At 42.0% G+C, this 24,599-nt stretch overlaps 1 protein-coding gene across 3 annotated transcripts in view; it reads right to left on the reverse strand.

The window, feature by feature from the left end:
• ANKRD28 (ankyrin repeat domain 28) overlaps nt 1-24,599 on the reverse strand; it is a 231,056-nt gene that overhangs the window by 130,724 nt on the left and 75,733 nt on the right. The window lies entirely within an intron of this gene.

The following is a 24,599-nucleotide window of genomic DNA, read 5'->3' on the forward strand; positions in this document are numbered from 1 at the left end:
GCCGTGTTGTCCATGAGGACCCTGATTACCTTGCCCTCCAGGTGCGAGTAGAAGGCCATACATGCCAGCCGCACTGCCCTGAGCTCCTTGATGTTTATATGTCGGGTCAAGTCTTGAGCTGACAGGCCCTGGTCTGGAAGTTCCCCACATGGGTTCCCCAACCCAGGTCCGACACATCAGACACCAACTCCAACGACGGGGCCCTGTCCCTGAACAAGACCCCTTGGAGCATATTGTTTGAGGCAGACCACCACCATAGTAAGGTGATCACAGAGCCCAGCACAGTGAGGACCTTATCCATCCTGTCCATGGCCTGGGAGAACTTCGAGGCCAATCAGAGCTGGAGGGGCCTCATGCTGAGTCTGGCGCGACAGACCACATATGTGCACGCCGACATATGACCCAAGAGTTGCAAGCAAACCCTGGTTGTCGTCACTGGGAACCTTGTGACTGAGTCAATGAGATCTTTCAGAGTCTCGAACCTGTCTGGCAGGAGAGAGGCCCTGGCCAACTGAGTCCAGGAGCACCCCGATAAACTCTATGCATTGGACCTGGACTTCTGCGGACTTGGTATTGTTTACCAATAGGCCCAAGGCGGTGAACATGGACAGGAGGAGCATCATGTGATCCCTCACCTGCGACCAGGAGATGCCCTTGACAAGCGAATCTTCTAGATAGGGGAATATCTCTCCATGCCATCTGAGGTAGGCCGCTACCACTGAAATGCATTTTGTAAACACCTTGGGGGCAGTGGACAGACCAAACGGGAGGACTGTGAATTGGTAGTGATTCTGTCCCACCATGAAACGGAGGAAGCATCTGTGCCCCTCCAATATGTGGAAGTACATGTCCTGTAGATCGAGGGCAGCACACCAGTCTCCAGAATCCAGGGAGGGGATGAAGGCGGTCAGGGAGACCATGCGGAACTTGAGCTTCACCATGTACTGGTTCAGACCTCAGAGGTCCAAGATGGGCCTGAGCCACTCTTTGGCCTTCGGGATAAGGAAACACCCCTTGCCCATGAACTCCTCTTGCACCGCTTCCATCGCTCCTAGTCCTAGGAGCCGCTCCACCTCCTGCTCGAGCAGAGCATTATGCAAGGGGTCCAGGAGGGACCGGGGGTGGTTGGGCAGGGAGGAAGAAAACTGGAGGGTGTAACCCCCAGAAATGTTGAGGACCCATCAGTCCGAGGTCAGCTGCAACCATTCCGGGAGGAAAGCACACAACTGGTTGGAGAAGGGAAGCTTTATTAGGGGTAGATCCCTGATGAGGACTGGCAGGGTGCCCCCAAACATCCCATCAAAAACGCCTTTTCTCCGCCTGCTTGCCCTTGGAGGACCCAGGTTGTGGGGCAGGCTGAGACTGCCTCTGAGGGCATCTCTTATAGTCCTGCTGCTTCTTATGCGCAGCCTCGTACTTCAGGAGGGCAGCCTGGGCAGGAGTGTGCTGCGGCTTGAATTTAAGTTTTGCCGGAGCTGGGACACAGAGGCCCAGAGTCTGGAGGGTCGTGCAGGAGTCTTTCGTTCCATGCAGCCCTGTATCTGTTTCCTCCGCAAACAGAGCTTTCCCATCAAATGGGAGATCCTGCATGGAAGACTGCGCCTCGCTGGACAGCCTAGAGAGCAGGAGCTATGACGCCTGTCTCATGGACACTGCGGAGGCCACTGATCATGCAGCTGTGTCCGCAGCATCTGAGGCCGCCTGCAGGGACGCCTTAGCGGCTGCTGCCCCTTCCTCCACAAGCGCCTTAAACTCCTTCCTATCGTGCTGCTGGAGGAGTCCTCAAACTTAGGCAAGGAGTCCCACAGACTGAATTTGTACTGGCCCAGGAGAGCCTGATGGTTCGCAATTCATAACTGGAAGCTCGAAGATGAATAAATGTTCCTTCCAAAAGAGTCCAGTCTCCGAGAGTCTTTGTTCTTGGGAGTCGGGGCTGGCTGACCCTGCTGTTCCCTATGGTTGACCGACTCGACCACCAAGGAGTTGGGCGCCAGGTGGGTAGACAAGCACTCACACCCCTTAGTGGATACAAAGTACTTGCGTTCTGTCATTTTAGAGATGAAGACAACAAGGCCGGTGTTTGCCGCAAGGCATTTGAAATCTTAGCCACCCCTTCATGGAGGGGCAAGGCCACCCTATCCGGTGCCAATGGGGATGACATGTTAAACAGGGAGTTCAAGGGCTCCTCCATCTCCTCTGCCTGGAGATGTAGGCTTGCTGCCACCCTCTAAGAGTACTTGGTGGGCCCTAAAGTCCTCCTGCGGGACGGAGGGGACGGGACTGCAACTGCCTCCTCCGGGCAGGGTGAAGAGGCCAGTGCGGTGCTCTGCGTGTTGGCCAGCACTGGGGGATCCACCACCTGGTCGGACTCCGGGCATGGTGCTGAGGATGTATGTCCCACCGACTCCTTTCTGGGAGGTCTGGAGAGAGAGGCTTCCGAAGCTCCAACCACCAAGCAAACTCCCACCAGGGGCTGCGCCAGAGGCCACGGTGCCCAATGGTACCATTTGGCCAGCCACAACGCTCGATGCCACTGCACCTGCTGTGGCACCAGCAGGGACGACTGTATAGGTTGGCTGGCCTGGCCCATCAAAGGATGCCTGCGAAGGGAGACCAGGCTGGCATAAGATTCACTACTGTCTGTCGACCAGGAGGAGCGGAGGTGCCAGGATCTACAACAGCCACGAGACCGCGATTTCGACGTGGAGGACCAGTACCGACGGAAATAGCTGCTCCGCGAATGGCCTTGACAGGCAGACCCGCGACAGTGAGACACCAGCAATCAATGCCCAGGGCTGTGGTGGCTTGGCGGAGACTTGAAGTGAGAGTCTGATCAGGAACGGCGTCAACGACCGTGCCATGACTGTCTGCGGTACCCTCTCCGAAACGAGGACCGACGGCGACACCCGCCGCGGTCCAATCAATATTCGCTTCTTGAGGATGAGGGGTGCCGTAAGTCCCAGCCAGACGGAACCCAGTCTGGTTGGCATCGAAGGCAATCCACCTGAACTCTACCCTGAGTGGTCGCTGGGCAGTGATCGGCATCAGGAACATTTCCTCAACTGAGACCTGTACCAGGCTGGAGGCGACTGTGGAGATCCCAGCGGCTGTTGGGTAAAATCTATTTCTGACCTGTTTTATGTAATGTCCACCTTGGATTTGTAAAAGGACAACTAAGCCTCCATCTTGGATATCCTTCTCCTCAGATGATTTAGTGCCCTTTCAGCCATTTTCAAATCAAGAAGGGGAAAGGTTAGGGCAGTTCGAGTCACGTGACAGCCATAATCTGCCTAGCAACTGCAGATTATTTAGTGAGTGGCAGGCCTGTCATTCAGGATTGTCCATCTGAGTGGCAGACAGAGTCCCACACAGTTCAGCTAGCTGCGAGGAGCCCCAGAGGGACTAGGACTCATAGGATTTTGGATTCTTGGTCCCTATTAACATACTTGCACTCAACTGATACACACCACTAGTGAGCACATACTTGCACTGGACTGCAGGGTCAAGCAGAGACTGTGTGGGCAAGCACTGAAGACCTATCTAAGGGAGAAGATCTGCCCAAGGGGGAGAAGACCTGCCCAGTTCCTGAGATCCTGTTTGGTGTCCAGCACCCCTGATTTTCACCGCTATCCCTTTCAGTATCCTGAGTTTTTGTCATTGTGTCCCTGTCTTCAGCGTATGGTACTGTAATACCCATTGTGGTTTTCCCGTTTTACATCCATAGATTATAGGGGTTTAAGGGCTCTGAGCTTCACGCTCTGGTAACTTAACAACTGAGTGTGTCTTGCTTATGTTCTTTATTGTCTGAAGGGGTCCTTGTCTAGTTTACTGACTAGTGACATAATAAACATTTGTGTGTTACATCTTATTCTGCCTCTGTCTTAATAAATGATAGATGTGGAACGGGGTGGGATCTGCAGACAGCCCATCTTCTGATCTGTGTAAACCACAGTAAAACTGTTTTGGGCTAACATGGCAGCTTGCCTATGGAGCACAAGGCTGACATTGACAGTGCTCCGGGCACCAGCACAGACATGACGTCCCGGCCCTGGAGGGTTTCAGGCATGGAAGGCATCTAGACATCTGGAGAGGCCGGTTCCGAAGGGGCCAGACTTCTCCACTGAACTTGAGTTGGAGGCTTGGGGCGTGGTGGGGACCGAGGACTGCCCAACATGAGCCTAGCCCTCTGTCCCAGATTTCCCTCAGTGCTGCTGTGAAGAGGGCGTCGTCTTCGCCCTCTTGGTGTGTCCTGAAGATGGAAAGCGGTGCCAACTGGTCAATGATACCGGAGGATCACTGTGTACCGATGCCGCGGTGCCAGGTACTGGTTCGGAGCAGCGCGCCAGGGTCGAGGTCAGCGCCAACTTCATCAGGATGGCCTGGAGCCTAATGTGTCTCTCTCTTTTGGTCCGAGGCTTAAACGACTTACAAATCTTGCACCTTTAGCTGATATGGGTATCTCCCAAACAGCACAGACAGTCTGCGTGCGGGTCACTTCTTGGCATAGAACGCCTACAAGAGCCGCACGACTTAAACCCCGGGACACGGGGCATGCCCCAACTCGGGTTCACTGACTAACTAAAACAGCTAACTAACTACAGTTACTAACGCTGAATGAACAAACAGTTCTGGGGACAAGCTACAGCAAAGCTGGAGCAGAGCAGTTCCAACGCACCTTCACTGGCAGCAAGGAGGAACTGAGGGTGTGGGGAGCATGCACCTCCCCTTATACCGCACCAGGCAGATGGCACCCTAGGGGTCGCTGGGGGGGGGCTCCCACCTATAGGTACTGCTAGGGGAAAAACTTCTGGCACCGGTGCACATGGCGAGCATGCACACCTATTGTGGAATACACATGAGCAATCACTCGAAGAAGAACTTCAGTAACTGAATCAGAAGTTATGGGCCTAACTACAGGAGTGGATGGGTGAGGCTCTGTGGCCTGAAATGTGTAGGTTGTCAGATTAGATGATCGGGATGGTCTCTTCTGGCTGTAAAGTCTATGAGCTTGGCATTCAGCCCAAAGAACAGTTATTACCTTATCATCAGGTATCACTTTCAAATTAAGAACAGGCAAATAGACTCACTATTAGCAAAGAGAAGAGCCTATTTTCTTACATCTTTAAAAACATACATCCAAAAGGTAAAACAGATTCATTTTAAAACTTTTTATTAATTTGACAGTTAGAGAAAATAGTGTAAAAATCATTTTAGATTTAACCCATACAGAGTCCTTGTTTTTCCTCTACACTTGGTATCTCAGAAAAGAGGAACATAAGAATGGCCAAACTGGGTCAGACCAAAGGTCCATCCAGCCCAGTATCCTGTCTGCCGACAGTGACCAATGCCAAGTATCCCAGAGGGAGTGAACCGAACAGATAACGATCAAGTGATCTCTCTCCTGCCATCCATCTCCACCCTCTGATGAAGAGAGGCTAGGGACACCATTTCCTACCCATCCTGGCTAATAGCCATTAATGGACTTAACCTCCATGAATTTATCTAGTTCTCTTTTAAACATTGTTATAGTCCTAGCCTTCACAACCTCCTCAGGCAAGGAGTCCCACAGGTTGACTGTGCGCTGTGTGAAGAACTTCTTCCTTTTATAAGTTTTAAAACTGCTGCCCATTAATTTCGTTTGGTGGCCCTTAGTTCTTATATTACGGGAACAAGTAAATAACTTTTCATTATTCACTTTCTCCATACCACTCATGATTTTATATACCTCTATCATAACCCACCCCTACTCTCCTCTTTTTCAAGATGAAAAGTCCTATCTCTAATCTTTTCTCATATGGGACCCATACCAAACCCCTTATAATTTTAGCTGCCCTTCTCTGAACCTTTTCTAATGCCAGTATATCTTTTTTGAGATGAGACCACCACATCTGTACACAGTATTCAAGATGTGGGAATACCATGGATTTATATAAGGACAATAAGATAGTCTTATTCTCTATCCCTTTTTTAATGATTCCTAACATCCTGTTTGCATTTTTGACTGCCACCGCACACTGTGTGGATGTCTTCAGAGACTATCCACGATGATTCCAAGATCTCTTTCCTGATTAGTTGTGGCTAAATTAGCCCCCATCATATTGAATATATAGTTGGGGTTATTTTTTTCCAATGTGCATTACTTTACATTTATCCACATTAAATTTCATTTGACATCTTGTTGCCCAATCACTTAGTTTTGTGAGACCTTTTTGAAGTTCTTCACAGTCTGCTTTGGTCTTAACTATCTTGAGCAGTTTAGTATCATCTGCAAACTTTGCCACCTCTTTCTCTAGATCATTTATGAATAAGTTGAATGGGATTGGTTGTAGGACTGACCCTTGGGGAATAGCACTAGTTACTTCTCTCCATTCCGAAAACTTACCATTTATTCCTACCCTTTGTTCCCTGTCTTTTTGCCAGTTCTCAATCCATAAAAGGATCTTCCCTCTTATCCCATAACAACTTAATTTACATAAGAGTCTTTGGTGAGGGACCTTGTTAAAGACTTTCTGGAAATCTAAGTACACTATGGAATTACTATCCAAAGAGATTCTATGGAACAAGTGAATTCATTTAAGATTCTTACTTCACTTGATTCTACATTTTCTTTCACATATTGTGCCACCTCTCCCCCCTAGTACAACCAGTTCTGTCCTTCCGATATATTACATATACTTAATTTAGCAAGCTACAGAATTTTCATCCCCCACTCAGGTTATAGAAAAAATATTAGTCCTGTTTGCCCAGGATACAAATCACATAATTCCAGAAAGTATAACTTTCTTTACAAGGAAAAAGACTTTAATTTTACACTTTGCTATAGAGCTTATATAACTCCTAAAGGCCAAGAGCTATAAACAGACTCCACATAGTTTCTTGGCATAGCTTCTGCATTGGTTCCTTATTTACTCATTCTTACATGTCTGCACAGCCAGGAGGGTTTTCACATCTCTCTCTCAGTATTTTGGAACTTCAGAAAGATAACAGCTTTGTGCACCTGTTAACTTCTGGAAGGACTAACCCTCAAAAAGAATTCTCTGATTCAATTTTTTCAGAATTCCAAATAAGTCAGATTGTTTTCTTAAAATGGCTTATGTTAACACTTTCTGCCAATGCATTTTCACCTTTATGTTCCCTGCACATTCTGTAATATTGCTACCATTTTGGCAGCCCTATCTGATCAGGCTTTTACATAGTGCGAGTACAGTTCATCGAATATTCCCATCCTAGATGCCATCCTGAAAACAGTTTATTGCACAAGTTTAACTCTGCCCACATGAACAGCACCATTGAATTGAAGGGACTCCTCAGGTGAGTAAAGTTAAACATGTCTATGAATCTGCAGGATGGAAACCATTCCATAATGAGAATTTGGGCATTTTAGAGGGTCTTTTGTTATTACATGAAATGGAGCAAGATAACTGCCCTCCACATCTTTTGATCTTGATCTTATAAGTCCTAGATTCCTTAGCAAGATTTCTCCCCTCAACCCCACAACCATTTTAGGACTGTTACCTTGCACAGTACTAAATATAGTAATCCTGATGGCCCAGATTACATCTCAAAATACCAAACTGTCAGTAATATTTTATTCAACATCACTCCAAATATAACTCTCATATTTTCAAAACAGATGTGGAAAGCAGACATATTAACACCTAGAAACACACCTCACTTTGGTCTTTTTTAAACAATACAATTAATGGTTTGAAATGCTTAGCCATAACATATAACAGAAAAAAAATCAGGTTTAATAGAAAAGAAGACGTCGGTGGCAAACAATACATTTATGAAATAAGCCTCTAGTAAGAACACAAGTTAAAAAAATTCTGTTATATAGTTTACAAATATAATACTCATGGGATTTTCATAATGAGAAGGCATGAATGTCAGAGACATTCCATTACATAAAACTGCCTGTACTTGTGCAAAGACCAGAATAGAGGATCCTAAATGTGTCTTCTTGCTCTGAAATCTATGGGGAATATATGCGGACATGAATAAAAGGAAAACATGAATAGTGGAAAAACAGTGCAATATAGTTACAGTTTCCATTCCATTAAGAGAGCACACCACACTACGTAAGGTATGTAGACCTCCATCCTAGTTTAAATCCACCACATAATTTTCAGGCCAGTGACACCTTTGTCCAGAAAAATCTGTTTTTGTTGTCAAGGGCCCAATTTTTTTTTTTTAAGTTGTACTGACTACTGCCAGAGCTGAAACTATTGTACGTCTACCCTTTATCAGACACTGGCATTTCACTAAAGGAAGATGGTCTGTAGGTAGGATGAGGGGTTTTGTTTTGTTAAAGTATCTTCAACTTCCTGAAGTGAAACACACTTCTTGCCATGCATACACTACAAAAATATTACAGTTCTCTTATTTAAAATGAGTTCTACAGCTGCGTAAGTTCAGCAGACTAACTCATATTCTTCTGGTAATGTGCAAGGTCATTCCAGTAGTAGGCCTTTGCACTGGTTCCATGTACCTTAAACATTGCACAAAACAAAGATAATCCTGGCTAGTATGGCTAATAAAAGTTATATGGCTGATATAAGAGCAAACATTATGAGAGAGCAACAAAAACCCTTAAACATATGGCTAAACCCTCAAACATGAGGCTATCCCACCCATAGGAAAAATAGGAACTATGGCAAGACACCACCCTGTCTTAACCAGGAGATGTTCAATCTTTCAGATCTGAAACTCAAGGCACAAAATGAGATTAAACTAGAGATATAAAGGATAACAAAGCATTCTACAAATACATTTGAAGCAAGAGGAAGATCAAGGACAAGACAACAACAGAAAATGTGTAAATGGGTAGAAGTGCTAAATGTCTTTTTTTGTTTCAGTTTTCAGCAAAACAAACAAAAAAAGCATCGACCCCTAAAACAGAGAATACCAGTGTAAATGGGGTAGGACTTGAGGCTAATATAGTGAAAGAACAAATTAAATATTACTTAGAGAAGTTAGATGTCTTCAAGTCAGCAGGGCTTGAATAAATACATCCTAGAATACTCAAGGAACTGACTGAGGAAATATCTGAGCCATTAGCATTTAACTTCATTGTTTGAGGGTTGGAAGACCGGAGAGATTCCAGAGGCCTGAAAGAGGGAAAACTAATGCCAATCTTTAAAAGGGGGAATAAGGACAACCCAGGGAATTACAAACCAATCAGCTTACTGGGAAAGATAATGGAGCAAATAATTAAGCAATCTATTTGCAAACATCTGGAAGATAATAAGGTGATACAGAACCCTCAACACAGATTTGTCAAGAACAAATCACGTCAAACCAACCTAATAGCTTCTTTGACAGGGTAACAAGCCTTGTGGATAAGGGAGAAGCATTAGATGTGGTATATCTTGGTTATAGTAAGGTTTTTAAATATAGTTTCACATGACCTTCTCATAAACAAACTAGGGAAATGTAGCCTACTATAAGATAGGTGCATAACTGGTTGGAAAATCATTCCATAGAGTAATTATCAATGGTTCACAGTCAAACTGGAAGGGCATATAGAGTGGGGTCACACAGGGATCAGTCCTGGGTCCAGTTCTGTTCAATATCTTCATCAATTATTTAAATAATGGCATAGAGTTTACACCTAAAGTTTGCAGACTATACTAAATTGGCAGAGGTTGCAAGTGCTTTGGAGGATAGGATTACAATTCAAACTGGAAAATGATCTGAAGAAAGCAGGATGAAATTCAATAAGGACAAAACGCAAAGTACTTCACTTTGGAAGGAACAATCAATTATACAAATACAAAATGGGAAATGATTGCCCGGGAAGGAGTATTGCAGAAAGGGATCTGGAGGGTCATCCTGGATCACAAGTTAAATATGAGTCAACAGTGTAACACTGTTGCTAAAAAAGCAAATACTCTGGGATGTACCAGCAGGAATGTTGTAAACAATACATGGGAAGTAATTCTTCCACTCTACAATAAGGCCTCAACTGGAGTATTGCATCCAGTTCTGGACGCCACATTTAAGGAGAGATGTGGACACACTGGAGAAAGTCCAGAGGAGAGCAACAAAAATGATTAAAGCTCTAGAAAATCTTTGAGGAAAGAATGAAAAAACTTGGGTTTGTTATGTCTGGGGAAGAGAAGACTGAGGAGGGATATGATAACACTTTTCAGTACCTGTAAAAGGTACCTTGTTACAAGGAAGGGGGTAAAAAATTGTCAGAAACAGTCTAGTTATTACGTAGTCCTGCCTTCAGTGCAGGGAACTGGAATAGAACTAGATGACCTACTGTCGTCCCTTCCAGTCCTACACTTCTATGACTCCAATGCAAAAATCAGCAAACAAGCTGTATCAAACTAATGTTAAAACTTCCTCCAAAAGTGCTTGTAACATGTCAGAAAGCATATTCTTTTATCTAGAATATTCCTTTGGCACAGCAGGTAGAAGAATCCAGAGACAGGAGAAATCTGTCATTACTTAACACTTGTGAAAAGGAGGAGGGACTTATGATCAGGCACCCGCAGTATGTTGATATAAAATAAAGCACTTCTAAGCAATCCCCCCACATAAAGTTACAAGTGAATTACAGGTCTGTATAACAGATAACTATATCTTATTCAATAAAATGTTTTATCCAAACAAACAAAATTGAAGGGGTAAATTTAGGGAGGAAATGGATATTATCTTGGGAATGAAGGGGAAGGGAAAAAAGACAAGGCTTCTTAAAAAAATGCAAAAAAGGGCAAAAATTCCAAAAATGTGTATAATGTCTAATAGATACATGCTTTGTCATTGCCCTGGCCACGTCCCCCTAATGGACTGTGGCTAGATTATATTAAATCTGACCCACCTTTAGGATCCCATTAGCATCCAAGCCAGCTGGTTCTGAGCAGAGCCCAGACACTATCTCCAGCTCTGAAGCTCTAGGGCACGCACTGGGTGCAAATCCCTGTCTGGATGTGGGACTTTGCAATTCAATCACCCTAAATTCCAGTATCAGTGCCAAGACTCTCCAAATCGCCCCAGTCGCTGATGCACAGTCCTCCAAAATTTCCCATTCAATGGGCACTCTGGTTTACAGCGTAACTCTTCAGGAACAAAGACTTTGCAAAGGAACTTTGCCAAGGAACACCTGACTCTGATAGTACAGGATCTTTACAGATCCAGACAAAACAAACATCTGAACACAACCTTCCCCCTCCCACCTCCATGGCCATCCGACTCCTTAGTCCTTGGACAGTGTCTTTGGGGTAAACCAGAGCATCTCCTCCCCATCCTCTTCTAGCTTTGTCACCTGTTTCTAGTGTTAGATTCGTCCCTTTGCTTAAGAATGTCATTTATAAAAGCAGTTTGACACTTAAAAGAAAACCAACAACTCTGTTGTCCACTCAGGATGTTCCACGCTCCAAATCTTCCCCCTCCCCTCAACTTGTGGGGCAGAAAGTCAATAGCTCTGCTAGTAGGAACCCCACAGTTCCACCAGGATATAACCATTCATGGCTGATACCCCTACTTTCCAGACACAATCTGCTCCTCCTACAAAATGCATGTTCCAATTCACACTGAAAGTTCCAACCACAAATGTTATTCATAAACCAAAAAGGAATTCATACATTGACAGACATATTCTCCAAACTGTCACAGTTGCTATTAAGGAATTCTAGTTTTAAAAGTATACTAGGATGCTCAAGTACCAAATCTTCCAAAAATATTTTTAATAAAAAAGTAAAATTTTAATCCAATTTTTTCATGGCTCCTTAAACCTCTGGCTCAGGTCATGGATGAAGAAGCAGTCTATAATACAGCTAGGCTGAGAACTGCTAGTTTTGTAGATTATGACCAAAACCTGGATTTGGTACCATGAAGAAATTGGGAGCCTCTGGAGAGCACATAGAACCGGTGCCACGTGTTCTTGGCAGGTCATTCTGCTAAGGAGCAGACCACCAAGTTCTGCAGAAGCTGGAGCTTTTGCTTCCACTTTCAATCCTAGACATAGTGAACAACAGTAATCTAGCCTGGAGGTGATAAAAATATGTATCATTGTAGTTATTTCCTTGTCACAAAAGGACAGCTTCCTACTAAGCTGAAGGAGGAATAAGAGGACAGATGTTTCTCACAGAAGGAAAGGCAAGTACCCACCAATATCACATCCATATTACTTCAGTTGTTTCAGCATTCTTCATCCAGAAACTTCTCTCCTATAGGCACTGCAACTTATTTATATTTTCTATAAAGTTTGTTGTAAAGGAAAGATACAGTGGGGTGCCAACAACAAAGTGCCTAGGGGTGCTTCAAAAAAAAAAAAAAAATCAGCAGGCAGGCTCTCCGAATTTACTGATATGGATACAGAGAACAGGACAGATCCCCACCAGACTTATATATAAAAGAAACATTGGGAAGAGAAGGAGTTGCCAGTAACCAGCCTCTGGGCCCTGTTAAAGAAGAAAGAAATGTTGTATTTCTACTAGGCTATGTAAGTGATTCAGCAGTGACTTGTGATCAACAGTGCTGAAAGCTACAAAGACTCAATAATACGAGACTGAGGTCTGTGCTCTATCAAAGCCATAAGGCCTATTGGTGCTACTAAGGCCATCGTCATGACAAGATCCAGTCCAAAAACCTAAGTGTGAGGAATTCAAGAAGGTATCAGCACATAAAAGATGATATTGGAGTTCGAGCATCTCAAAGTAATTCCTGAGAGGAAACATTGTCTCCATTTTATAAATAAAGGAACTGAAACATATAACTTAGTGACTTACCCAAAGTTACAAAGAGTCAGTGGCAGAAGAGAGAAGAGAACCCAACTAATCAGCTGGTTTGGGCTTTGGCCAAAAGAAAAGTTTTAAAAGGGGAAACACTGAACACTAAGTCTGGTGTAGCTTTTAAAATGGTACGAATTACTTCAGGCTTGTCTATAGTTAACACAGTGCAGCTACATTCCTGTAGCACTTCAGTGTAGACTCTACTAATGCCAACAGAAGGGCTTCTCCCATCAACATAGGTACACCATTTCCCCGAGAAACGGCAGCTAGGTAGATGGAAGAATTCTTCTACTGACCTAGTGCTGGTCTACACCGTAGATTAGGTTGGTATTGCTGTGTCAACTTTTCATACTCCTGAGAGGCGTAGCCATACTGAAGTTCCTAGTGTAGACCAGGCCTTAATAAGGATAAAGAGTCATGTTCCAAAACTGAGTAAAACATAAGGCTGCTTTGTGGTACTCAAATATTAAAAGGCAGAGAGTCTAGAAACCGTAGTCTGTCCGATAATCTTAAACAAAATCTTAAAGAGGAAGATATTTACTGTACACTAGTTAAACTTTGAGGAAAATGTCACTGAAAAAAGATTGTGGAGTATTTTTTACTTCCCCTGCTATTATATTTGAGAGGTATGGAAAGGAATTTTATCCTTTGTATCCCAGCTTCTTCTACTGCTTAATCCCGCAAGGAAGTCAACCCTAAATTTATAATCAAGACGTTTCAGAGGGAACAAAAAACACTGCCTAAAGTAGAGCTTTCTATAATCAGAAAAGATAGAAGGCACCATAAAGTTCACTAGGAACCTTGCTGTGTCATCAATGTAAATTTACCTTGGCAACTCTTGGATATTATTATAAATTGGAGCTATATAAAATCCTAAAATAGAGCTGATAAACTCTTATGGTTAACTTTAATATACTGAATAGATTATCTCCAGTGTATCTATGAAAGTACAAATAACCTTCTTGCAATTAAAGAATTAAGAGTCAATAAGCTGGCTACACAGTTCTGTATTTCAGTATCCTAAAAACTCCTCCTCCTGGAGACCGACACTATGTATCTACATTTTAGTGAGGCAAAAAGACAACTTATTTCCAGAATCACATGAAGAGGGAAATAAGATATCTAATTATTCATTCTACAGGATACGCTTGAATAAGCAGCCCAAGCTATCCAATGAAAATAAGTAGGAAGTCCACAACTTTATTAAAAGGAGACTACTGTAATAACTATACTATTAACCCAATTTTTTTCTTCAGAAGTCAGTAGGTATTCTTTGCAGTTTAAAATTTGTTGTGGGTTCCTAGTTCTCCCCTGAATAACTAATAGGGCTCCTAAGCCCTCAAAGTTCATGTAACCAGACTGCAGACCCACAGGACTGAATCCTCCTAGTTCCTATATTGCATACTGCTCATTCTCTTACTGGATCAAACTAGTAGTCCATAATTGTCCAGTATCCTACCTCCAGTAGCAGCCAATACCAGATGCTTCAGAAGAAAAAGGTAAGAAACCATCCCATGGGGAATTATACACTGGCCTGCCTCTATGGAAAGCTTCTTCCTAACTCCCCTCAGTTAGAAGTTATCTTATCTCCTGAAGCATGAAAATTGGTATCTTCCAAAAACATATTTTCCTCTTTATTTTAATGTTACCAATGTAACTCTGGATGTTCTCATAACCCAGTGAAGTGTTCAAACTCTTCTTTAAATCCTGCTAAAGCTTAATATTTTGAGGTAATGAGTTTCATAACATAATTTTGTGATGTTATAAGAAGTATTTACACATGCTATCCACCTATCCCCATGCCATAGGAGGTGGCAGCCAGGACTCGGGCTGCCAAGCTTGTGTCTCTACCACTCGCTGGTGATGCGAGGGGTGTACAGTTCTGGGTCGCTGTCCTCATCATCATCATCATCACTACTACTGGAAAGAGGCGGCGCTGAGGCTCCTGAGGTGATGATCAATCTCAGTCTAGGCCTCGCTGGGGTACCGTCCGTATTGAATAGGGTGGTCCCTGGCATAGAAGAAACTGCCAGGTCTGCCTTTCTAGTGAAAAGTTGCAGTACTGGGAAGCTCGGTGCTGGAGATGGCAGTGCAATCTGAGAGGAGAGGATCAGAACTGTCAACTGTCTGCTTAGCTGCGTATGTGCAGAAAGTGGTGCTATTACCATGATCGGTGCCAAGACGTTCTTCGGCACAGTTGGTGCTGAGCTAGGGAGCTTGGCTTCAGATCACGATGACTGAGACTGGTGTTTGGTCATCTTTTTAGGGACAGGGTCCTTAGAAGCAGGGCCAGCTCCAGGGGTTTTGCCGCCCCAAGCAGCCAAAAAAAAAAAAAAAAAAAAAAAAAAAGCCACAATCACGATCTGCGGCAATTCAGCAGGAGATCCTTCACTCTAAGCGGGAGTGAGGGACCCTCCGGCGAATTGATGCCGAATCCTTGAAAGTGCCGCCCCACTCCCGAATTGCCACCCCAAGCACCTGCTTGATATGCTGATGCCTGGAGCCGGCCCTGCTTGGAAGCAGTCTTGGTAGTGGAGCCCTTGTCTGAGGCTGCTGCTGGCAACCGTTGGTCAGGAGGCATCCTGGATCGGAGGCTGGCCTGAGGGATTTCTCCACCATGAGTAATTTAAGTTGGAGGTCCCTGACCTTTAGTGTCTTCGCAGTCAGATTTTTACAATTAGGACACTTTTGAGGAATATGAGTCTCTCCGAGACAGTGGATGCACTGAGTGTGGCTGTCTGAAACAGGTATCAATAGCCAGCAGATCAGGCAGCGTTTAAATCTGGGGAATCAGGTATGCCCGAGGAAGGTCCAGCTCTGGAGAAGAACAGGGTAGCCTATTTATAAGCAGTCATTGGCGGAAGGGGAAAACTACCCTAAAATTTTTTTATTTTATTTTTAATATGGAAGAAATTAAAAGTAATGTTAACTAAAGTTAACTAGAATAGAGGGGATACAAGAAAAGGAAGGAATATGGACTATCTACAGAGTTGAAGGGGGCTGCTGTCGCTCTGACTCAAGCCCAGGGCTGTAGAGAAGGAACTGGAGGTCAGTTGGCTACACATGCTAGGTAGCCGCTCGGAACGGCGTGAGACGGCTGCCATTGTGTGGCCAATCAGGGCACTGCTCCTACAAATCTCTGATTACAAGCACAGGGCACCAAGACACCTAAAATGAAGCACCCACACGGACCCTCCTTGAAGACCATTATTTTCTTGGTAAAACAAGTGTATCAATATTGTACATAACACATTCCAGAGTTAGAAGGGCAGGTCCAAACTACTTTTTCAGAGACAAAGACACACTAGGCACCCCAGGCAGGTGTTAAAGAATCATCACTGGCATAAGTGGCCATTCTTCAGCAACAGGGAGATGTAAACAAGAAGTTTACACAGCATCACAGGAACATTTTAAACCTCACATCTACAATGGGCTATGTGTCACCATGACTCAACAAAGAGATTTCTAGCATAAGAAACTGAGTTATAAAAGGGGGAGGAAAACACTTGACTTCAACCTCTCCTCTTCCCATCTCTCTGCTCATGACATCAACAACTCTCAAAGAACTGAACTAAGGGGGAGTGTTCCCATGCTGAACAGAGACCCAGCCTTTGAAATTTACAACAACATATGGTGAGACAAAACCCTTGCTTTTAAGGATATTTTGCTTGCTAAGTTAAGAGTAATATGCAAGCTAATACCTATTTCTTTTGTAACCAATCTTGACTTTTATGCATTATCACTTGTAATCAATTAAAATCTTAACTTTTGGAGGTTAATAAACTTATTGTTTTGTCTTAACCAGTGTGTGTTTGGATTAAAGTGTCTAGTAAACTCCATAGGGGATAATCTGGTTGGTGCATTATCATTTTCCTTTGGTGAAATGGCAGACTTTCTATGACCTTGCATTGTTCAGTAGCGTGCTGGACAGTACAAGAGACACACATTTCTGAGGGAATATATAGGACTAGGAATTTGTAGGGTCTCTGATGAGCGATCATCAGAGTGCTCATGTATTTAGCTGGGAGTGAATCTGCATGAGCAGGTCAGGGTTGGCTGTTCTGGCAGTAAAGCCACGTAAAAAGCACCCCAGGCTAGAGAGTTAAGGGGACACAGTTCAGTTTGTACGTTGGGGGATTTCACATTGTGGCCCAAAGTCTTTTTCCTTTCCTCTCGTAGAATGACTTCGAAGTATAGTTTGTGTTATGAGGGGTGGGAACAATTTAGTATCATTGACATCAAAAAACCCCACCACATACACATATACCCCTACCTAACCAAGACTAGATTTTGTTTTTAAAAAAAATATTTTAAATAGGCATATTTTACCTCACAGTACTCTTCTTTTGCAGGATTCCATCAATTAATGGATCCAGACAGGGGCAGCAGGTACACTTCAGAACACTTCAAGGTTCATTTCAGAACACTGTCTAGTGGTACAAGATATATGATCTGAGATAGGGCATTTCCTGGGAAGGGAGAGGGGAGCACATGGAAGGTCTTTGGTAGACAGAGTCAGGGTGACCCTAGCCCAGGAAGAGTTTGGGGAAAGCAAGTACCTGCCATGCTGCCTACAAAGCACCGCCACCTGATAAAGTCTAAGAAAGTGGTGAGTTAAGATGGTTTACTATGCATAATGGTTCAATTTATTATCTCATCCTTCCACCCATATATTTTCCTTTTGTCTATGTTCTCCCTTTACGGTATCTTTCATTATACAAGAATATGAATTCTTTGGAGTGGGGATTGTTTTATTTATGTTTGTATAGCACCTGACACAAGTATTCTTAACTGTGGTTTCTAGGTGCCGCAGCATTACAAATAGTAATTAGCAGTATTAATACTCCCAGACTGGACAGGAAGAGAGAAAAAAAGAACAAAAGGAGGCAGCAAGGATGGGGTAGCACCCATCCATAGTTATTCTCACATTCTGAGAAAGAGCAGTTCTCTTCCGCCATTTCCTTTCTTGATGCCTCCTGACAAGAAAATCCTGACCTCACCCACCCTAGTCAGCCACAGGCAGACTCCTTGAACTCTACATTCTTGGAAATTTCTCCTGACTCTCTTTCACCATGGCATTTGTACAGCTAGGCAGCCCTTGAAGTCTTCTATCCATTCTAGTGTCAACAGTGAACCCCTGCCTGGAATCAGGAAGTGTTGGAAGACTACAAAAGAGAATGATCAATTTTAAATTTGTGTTTAAATAAAACAGCTTGAGTAACAATAACTTACATTAATTTGAGAGATGTTATGCACGAAAGCCACACTTGAAAAAGGTGTGTTTTTGTTGCAATTTTGGAGAATATCATTAATGATATTTCCTTCTAACAAACAAAACCCTCTGGCAGACAGCCATTTAAAAAATAACAACAACAAAACAACAACAAAAACACACAAACTTACTTCTTTTCTCCAAATAAAATCATTTGAGATATCTGTGCATGCCTGAACAGTACCTGTAGGAGGGTGAATAGCAAGTTTATTAAATTCAAACCAACTGCTGTAGGTGCATGAAGTACCATTCATGCAAAACGATCCATCAGTGTTTGTGTGACCATTTTATATACTTGACATTATTTCCATAGTACATTTCATGCCGGCCAACTTCAGGCATACCTGGAAAAATGTAATTTGTCTTATTTACAGTATATTTTTCATATGCTATTCCAATTTACATTTATTCACAAATATTGGATTATTTTGGTTTAAATAATGTTGTACAAGATATAGTCAAAATTTAAATACTGCATTAGCCTTAATCTACATAAAAGAATTTTCCTAATAACCATGAACTTCATTTGTTTACAACATTTTGGCATAGCCCACTCACTCCTATTGCTGCAGAGAACATCTGGCTACAGTTTTGCCTACTATTTCTATTCTATGATTTGAATTAATGCAAGTAAAAACTTCTGTTCCCCCAGTATGCTTTGTTGCAAGTGAACCTTCTATGCTTCCATTCATACTTAATAGTCCATTGTACTGTAGGTTACATTTGGCGTAATAAGTAATGGATGCCTTGGAACAGCAACATGAAATTCCAATTAAATTCTTTTATATATAACAAGCACAGAGCTCTTTAAAAAGCCTGATCTGAGACTTTAATTAGTACCCTTTGTTACAACATGTTTGATCGCTAGCACTTAATTTTCATGATATTTCTTATAAAACCCACGCACACAAAAGGTCACTACAGTACTCAACCCAACAAAGGATGCAACTGTCTTATTACAACTGGTACCAATCACTGAATCATTTAAAAACATAAAGATTAACTCTCCTTAAGCAGAAGATATCCCAGTATTTTCAACCACACAAATAAATACAAAGTCCTTTCCCAAGCACAGTATCTGCTGCAAATCCACTTTTTTCCCAAATTTGGAAAAGATAAATGGACTCTTAACTATGTAAACATCTTTATACTGTATAAAACTTCTATGAATGATGCAGTTTTACTAAATAATTTTTTTGCCAGGTTAGCAAAAGAGAGTTATCCGTTAAGTTGACCATTTTTCCCAAATAAAAAACAATAAAAAAATAGTTTGAAAAATACCAATTGCATTTAATAAACATTAACAACATTTTGTGGAAAAGGTGGTACATCACTTAATCTGTTTGGAGTTCTAAACATTTCTGTGCTAAAGTGAGCATATTCACAGTCAGGTAAATATTTGAATGTTTACATATAAACGTTATAGGGTAAATTACATACAGATCACTTATTTCAAAACAAATTTTTTTTGCAAATACTGTTGATTTTTAGAATCAGAATACTATTCACTTGTGGGTTTTTTGTTTTTCGGGTTTTGTTTCTTATTTTTTGTGTTTTTTCAGACATTTAAACAGTGGGCTATTCCAAAACAAAATTGAGCCAAAGTTTTGCTTTTAGGTTATTAGCTTATTTACATTTATAGCGATTACAATGTATTCATGTATTAAAAAATCACCTGCCATTAAAACAGAATACAGGTCAATGGCTCAAAGGACAGGCTATTTCGCTCTTTAAAAAGAGAAATTACCCCAGTTTTATACAGTGACTATAACCACTTTAAGAAAGAGAGAGATTAGAGAATATACTCAACAGGAGGACAGAATTTACAGGCTTTTCAGCTATTTTTTAGGACTGGGGGGGAAGGGCTGGCCAGCCTTACAAGTGGGCGAAACCCCAGAGTGCCATGATAAGGGGTTGCTGTGTTGACAAACCGAGTGCTGGCCTGGAGCTGGGGATGGACTGGACTGGGGACCAAGCTGTAGCTGTCAGTCCTCGCCAGGTTGGGGAGAAATGAGACTTCCTCTTCCGCTTCACAGGCCGCCCTTGGGGCCAGGTCAGATTCACCTCCGGGAACCTCCCCCAGCTGCAGGAAGCTCTGAAGGCAGCACTGCCACCAATAGCAGCGCAGAAATAAGGCTGGCAATACAGCATCCCCCTACAATAGCCTTGTGACTCCCTCATGACCTCCATTTGGGTCTGGACCCCCACAGTTACACCACCATGAAATTTCAGATTTAAATATCTGAAACTGTGAAACTTCAGATTTTTAAGTCCTATGACCATGAAATTTACTGAAGTGGACTGTAAATTTAGTAGGGCCCTACACAAACAAGTCATGCTAGTATATTCTTGCTAGTATAGGCAGAGAGAAGACTTGTTACACCCATGGCTGTCTCTTCCAAAAAGTCTACCCATCACTAACAAAAGGTGCAGCTGAACTGGTGCTGAAATGGTTTGACTGCAACTGTAGACAAGCAGAACAATATATCATGTTTAGTTCCCTTTCAGAAATCATGGCTGAACCCTACATAAGCTATCTACAAAACTTTCTCACTTGCTAGCACCAGTTCAGCTCCATCAGTGTTAGCAATGTAGCGCACCCTTGTGTAGACAAGCTGTTGTGTGCAAATACCATTTTAAATTAATTAACATTAAATTAAAACTGCTCTGACCGATTTAACCCATTTAACACAGCAGCTGGTAAGCTCTCAATACTGCATTTGTAAACTACAAAAACTATTCATTACTTACAATGAGTAACTCAGAAACCCAAATATTTCACTCAGCAACTAATACGCAAATTCAGTTAACTTTTTGTATTAAGCTATAATAAAATTATGTTTTACTGAAAAAAGAAAAACCTATGTGCACAGAACCATGCAGATCATGTGATTTATAGCCATTTGATATAAACAATAATTGGTTACAAAGCCAAAAAAAGCTATCGAACATAAAATGATCAATTCTTAAAACCTTTTTCCTTGTATCACATGCTACACTATATTAAAAGTGAAAAATTAAGTTTACATTACGGATATAGTACTATACAACTTGTTAGACCTAAAGTCTAAGATTGCACCCCACCCATGCTAACGTAGCGGACATGCATTGAATTATCCAGCAACTGACTATCAAGCCATTCAATAATTGCCAATATATTACAATAATTCTAAAAATGCATCTCAAAGCAAAAATATTCAACATGCATATTTATCTATATGTTCAGGGTTCTCAAGTATACCAAAACTTTCTGCTTTTCTGGCTTGCCCGTTCTACTGCGCAGGCAAGTACAAGTAACATTCTGCAAGAAGGGGAGACGCTCCCTAACCAAATTTCATATCCTAGGGTTAGTGCACTGAGATGGCAACCAGGTAACCATGAGTTCAACTCATTTCTATTGCTATTTCATCTATTTTAGGTTATATACTTCCACCCATTACCACAGTATCTGAGCACTTTCTTAAATTGCTCTTTATTTCTGTCTTAGGTATTTATACAACCCCAATTACTGTAGCGTTTCAGCATCTCACAACTTTTAATTTATTTATCCTCACAACCCCTGTGAGAAGCAACAAAGAGTCCTGTGGCACCTTACAGACTAACAGATGTATAGGAGCATAAGCTTTCATGGGTGAATACCCACTTCCTCAGACGCATGTAATGGAAATTTCCAGAGGCAGGTATAAATATGCAGGCCAGAATCTGCCTGGAGATAACAAGGTTAGTTCAATCAGGGAGGAGAAACTGCTTTTGTAGTTGGCTAGCCATTCACAATCTTTGTTCAATCCTGAGCTGATGATGTCAAATTTGCAAATGAACTGAAGTTCAGCAGTTTCTCTTTGAAGTCTGGTCCTGAGGTTTTTTTGCTGTAGGATGGTTACCTTAAAATCTGCTATTGTGTGTCAAGAGAAGTTGAAGTGTTCTCCTACAGGTTTTTGTATATTGCCATTCCTAATATTTGACTTGTGTCCCTTTATCCTTTTACGTAGGGACTGTCCAGTTTGGGCAATGTACATAGCAGAGGGACACTGCTGGCACATGATGACATATATAATGGATGGCTAGCCAACTAGAATGGATGGCATATATAATAGATGGCTAGCCAACTACAAAAGCAGTTTCTCCTCCCTTGGTGTTCACACCTCAAATGCTAGAAGAGGGCCTCAGCCTCCCTGATTGAACTAACCTTGTTATCTCCAGACTGATTCTGGCCTGCATATTTATACCTGCCTCTGGAAATTTCCTTTACATGCGTCTGGCGAAGTGGGTATTCGCCCATGAAAGCTTATGCTCCAATACATCTGTTAGTCTATAAGGTGCCACAGGACTCTTTGTTGCTTTTTTCAGATCCAGACTAACACGGCTACCCCTCTGATACTTAACCCCTGTGAGGTTACTAAAGTCATTTTACAGAAGGGAAGTATGACGCAGAGAGGTTAAGTGATTTTTCCCAAGGTCACAAGCAGGGATGGAACAAGGATTTGAACCCAAGTAAACCAAGTCCTAGGCCAGTGCCCTAACCACTGACCAGCCCTTCCCTCCTTTAAAAAGGGCACTGAAGTGCACAGAAATATATTTAGCAAGACAGTACGCTAGTTAGTGCACTGTTAGTGCAGAATCACTCATTTTATAAGTAAGTCAACTGAGAGATTTCACAAATCCACTCTAGGAAGAGCTGGGAAGAGAATCCACATCTCTAATACAGCAGTATTATCTAGTCTTCACCCACAACTCTAGCCACTAATACATCACACCCATTCCCAGATCCAAAAACAAAATACAGGATTTGGTATCACCAACATCTTACTGCTGCCTAGCAAATAACTAATCTGCTGGTAAAGCACATGCCAATTCATCCAATAGTGTGTGTTTCATATAGAGAAAAATAGTTACTCCTTTATTCAAGTGGGAGATGTCTTATAGTCCAGAGTTCAAATCCTCCTAGCAACCCATGTATGGAGTCCTTATGGTGACACATGAAGGTATTTGTTTTTCTAGTTTTATTTAAACTGGTTTAATTCACACAGTGAGAAAACATCTTTAGAAAAGGGTTTGTATAGTTTAAAACCACCATAAACTGTCAAAGACACTTGCAAAGATTAGACGTTTTTCAGAAGGGGAGCTATTTTGGATTTAGTGGCTGCCTAAATAAGTAAATGGCATATTAAGACTGTAGACACGTTCTGGAAGAGATTTTAGATGTTTATCCTTGGGCTGAGACCACGTATGAAAGGTTGAGCCCTCCTAAGAGAGCAAGTGTAATCAGGATTTTAATGGCAACTCTGGATGTAACCATAACTGTAGCAGCATTTGTTACCATGAACACCAATTAGATTGTGCATAATGAGAATACGAAAAATTCTACTGAGTTCAGCGACAATCTGCATTGCTCAAATTGCACTGTTTGCAACAATGCACTCTCCAAACCTCCACTGAAAACCTTTATTGACCTGTTTGCAAGTCACAAACCAGTGCGAGAAATTATAGTTGCTCTTTCACTGCTATGTTACAATTCTAGTGCTGACAATAATAGAAAGTTTGTTAGTCTAAGCTGATATTATGACTCAAGATAAGGCATCCAATATCAGTTCATAACAGCCTTTTTCCAGAACATAACTAAAATTTGCTATCTTGCTATTATCTCACTGATATGCACAGCAGCTCATGAAATGAAAGACCACCTCTAACCTGAGAATTCTTCTACTATGGAACCTTGACACTAAAAGGATTAACTAAGAAAGAGTGATAGCCTTACAATAGAGTATTTATTTTGTTGTCAAAATGCATTTGGTGCTATCTTTGCACATTTTCTTATATGCAATAGGTTTTACGCATTAGGGAATCAATTTTAAGTTTCTTTCATACCCTATAACCAGATTTCTCTATCTAGTAGCATGAATGCTAAACATTAAATTTTGACAGTTTAAAAGGGATTCACTCAATTTTTTGGGCCAGTCTGACTGGAAAATACACACACAATCTAGAGATTGCCTTTTATTATAACGAGGAGTCCAGTGGCACCTGAAAGGCTAATAGGTTTATTTGGGCATAAGCTTTTGTGGGTAAAAAACCCCACTTCTTCATCCTCATCCACTAAATCTGTTAAATGTGCCATCGGACTCTGCGTTGTTTTTGTGGATACAGACTAACATGGCTACCCCTCTGATACTTGTATTTTATTATGTTTGTCAAATGCACAATGGGGCCGAATCTGGTCATGATCTTTAGGCATTTAATACTGACACTGTGGTAACAATCACCACTTCGTTTTAAGAAATCAAACATTATTCTACATAGATATATCTCACTTTGCGTCAATAAAAGAAACAAATGCCACAAAAATATATATTTTTGATTAAGCTTTTGCTTTAGAGTCTATATATTCCCAATTTTGTAATTATTCACAGAAATTTTTTGGTGTTTCACTAGATAGTATCCAACTATGTCGGATCTAGTGGTCAGTATTAATGCTTTAGGACAACTAGTCGCTTTAGACCCAATTTGGGAAGTTACAAACAGGAGGAAAGAAAACGCTGCATTAAGTCCGTACATGTGCAAATCGTAAGTTTTTTAAAAGCAATGTG

This window comes from Gopherus flavomarginatus, chromosome 2 (genome assembly GCF_025201925.1).
Source record: "Gopherus flavomarginatus isolate rGopFla2 chromosome 2, rGopFla2.mat.asm, whole genome shotgun sequence".
Taxonomy (NCBI): domain Eukaryota; kingdom Metazoa; phylum Chordata; order Testudines; family Testudinidae; genus Gopherus; species Gopherus flavomarginatus.